Raw genomic sequence first — 3,004 nt, 5'->3', positions numbered from 1 at the left:
AAGAAAGCAAATTTTTAGGACTCATTCTCAGACATGAGATTCTACTCTTCTTTAAGTTGATGATGTCAGTTACCAGATTCCTGCCTCTTGTAATAGCCACTGGCATGCAGTTGGCCTGAAGGTTTATAAAGCTGGTGCTAACATCTATGACCATTGCCTGCTGCCAGATTTTTTTTGTTGGATTATCACTGCTGAATTACTTGAGAAACTGTTACCTAACTTACTGCTTCTGTTTCTTTTTATTTCCTCTCGTACTGTTCTTGGCACTGTAGCATCTGTCTAGACAAACAGCATATATGATTCAACTCAGTCTGACAGAAAGTGATCGTGGACTGTTGGGAAAACACAGTAGAATTGCTCAAGGCTTTCACAAACCATCAATCCATATTTACTGCAACATACAACAGAGCAACCACCTTGAAGGGAATGTCTTGACAACAATGCTTCAGGTTCACTCATGTCTCTGTGCACTGGCATCACTCATGCTGGGTTTTGGGACCACTCATTTTGTTGGGATTGAACTAAGGTTGATTGCATGCAAGGCAAGTACCCTACCTGTAGTACTATCACTCTGGTCATGGGCTCAAAAATTAATTCAAAGGCTTGTGCTTCAAAGGGGAATAAACCCATTTGGTATCTACCAAAAACCTGTTATTTCTCACTAAGGAGAAACAGAACACCTTCTTCACTTAAGTGCTTGGTATTTATTCTCACTCTGAAAATTTTAATTTACCGATAAACAAGGGAGTTAATTCATTTGGGTTTTTATGTCATAACTAGTGGTGCTCAATTTTTGGTTACATGTCACTTGTGGAGGGATGGGGAGGATAGGAAGTGCTGGTGTCAAACTTGGCTTAGTTGCAATTAATACAAGAACCTTGTCCACTTAGGGGCCAAGAGATAGCGCAGTGGCATTTTCCTTGCAAACTGCTGATCCAGGACCTAAGGTGGTTGGTTCAAATCCCGGCATCTCATATGGTCCCCCTTGCCTGCCAGGACCTATTTCTGAGCAGATAGCCAAAAGTGACCCCTGAGCAGTGCTAGGTGTGGCCCAACCCCCCCCCCCAAATAAGAACCTTGTCCCCGGTATTATTTCTCAAAGGGTATTATTAGAATAACAATGGTGTTCATCTTCACTAAGTGCTATATTGCAGTATGAGGGACTATTCTGCCATCTGATGTATCTCCCAGGCCCTTCGGTCTGAGCAGGATTTATTGCAGAAAAGCTATTAGAGAACTTTAGGAGGCCTTTTAGGACAGATTGACCCAAATGGAAGAGACATAAGAAACTTTCCAGGGAAGGCTTTGTATCAGGTAAGAAGGGAAGGCTCTGAGGGTTGCAGTGAGTGATGGAAGAGGTAGAACAAAGTGGATTGTTAGGTGACAGGAAGGCAAAGTGAGTTCATAAATACTTTCTCTAGAGCTTGCTTTGGCAGCATGTATATTAAATTCGAAAATATACAGAGAAGTTTATCATGGCCCCTGTGCAAGCATGACACACAGAAATTCTCTCTTCAGTAGATTCACACCTTCTTCCCTATAACTGAAATACCCGTTTTCCTTGCCCTAAAGAACTTTGATAAAGATGCCGATTAAAATGGGGGAGAGTATCTGGATATGTTGGTGTCTTCTGCATAAAATTTCATATGTTATTTATGACAGAAACACATGGAGATTCATGCCTATAAAAAAGGAAAAGGCACTATGACTGATGGGGAAGGAAAAAGCGTGATGTATCTATATCACAAGGAATGAATGCTATGAATTACCAGAAGCTGGTGACCAGTCACAATGTTTCCTCCTAGACCTAGACATTGCAGAGGTCCATGATTTTAGGTATCTGTAACCCACAACAGAGTCAATAAATAGAATCACTAGGTACATGACAATGATTAAAGCTGCACCTAGAAGCTAATGCACACTTCATTGTATATATAGTTTCTGAGTCGATTATCTTTGGTGGGATCATGTATTCTGTTAGGGGATTTGAAAGAGACCAAAGTTATTTCAGTGAATTTCTTCCAAAGAAAGGCAGATTCTTCAGGAAGTTGTCACAGAAGAAACATGTCTATTGTTTCTAGAGCTCTTGAAAACTATGTGAAGGATCATTAGCCCCAGAGTTGGTTTTGGACTTTGTTTGTGCTATGTTGATTACATGGCCACACACTGCACAGTTCTGACTGAGCCCTTGAATTTACCTCAAATGGGGATTAGACTCAAAATTGTTATTTGTATTTTGGATCCCTGTGAAGCTGTTTCTGAACTGCCTGGCAGATGAAACACAGTAGAGCAGCTGTTTCCTCAAGAGCTGCTGATTCTCTTCAGGCAAATACCTTGGGGACACTGTTCAGGAATATGGTACAAAAGAGGGGTGACATTGCCCCATAATTAGTTGTTCCTAATCTGATGAGACTCATCAGACTCTTCTCCTTCAGAGAGTGCACAGGCTAAAAGAGTTATGATCTATCACTATCTAACACTGTGTTACTGCTGAGGCATTCCTAAGCCCCAATGTTCATTTCTATCTTCTCCCTGTTGCCACAAATACTTCTGGCAATGATTCTTCTATGTTCTGCTACTCTGCATGTAACCCAGTTCCTCTTGTCCTAATAAGCTTTGTTGGAATTGCAAGAAGTATTCCTGGTCATCACCTTGGGACATTGTCTTTTGAATTCAACAGGGAATATCCTCAGTCCCGAATGCATTGGTTTGACAGAAGCTGAGACTTGGTTGTTATGAAGGTTGGCAATATGGCTATTTGATTGGAATGAAAAGTATGGAGAAAAACCCAAATGGTTTGTTGTCATTCCACGAGGGTCCTACTTTTAGTGCTGCTGGTCTTGTAACAGCTTTGACCAGTGAATATACTATGTGTTTTCTTACCCCAGCAACAGTAACAGGAAGGTTTTGATTTCTTTTTAAAATCTGACATACTTATCACAAATTTCCCAAGCATAGACAAATCAGGAACAAGATACAAAATGATTATGTATTCAACTTCCTC

General features: G+C 40.7%; 1 pseudogene; it reads left to right on the top strand.

The window, feature by feature from the left end:
- The first annotated feature begins 1,424 nt into the window (after positions 1–1,424).
- On the top strand, positions 1,425–1,520 carry LOC126019182 (uncharacterized; annotated as a pseudogene).
- Positions 1,521–3,004: the final 1,484 nt, after the last annotated feature.

Source organism: Suncus etruscus, chromosome 9 (genome assembly GCF_024139225.1).
Source record: "Suncus etruscus isolate mSunEtr1 chromosome 9, mSunEtr1.pri.cur, whole genome shotgun sequence".
Taxonomy (NCBI): domain Eukaryota; kingdom Metazoa; phylum Chordata; class Mammalia; order Eulipotyphla; family Soricidae; genus Suncus; species Suncus etruscus.
Note: the sequence above shows the minus strand (reverse complement) of the source record. Positions and strands in the feature narration are given on the sequence as shown.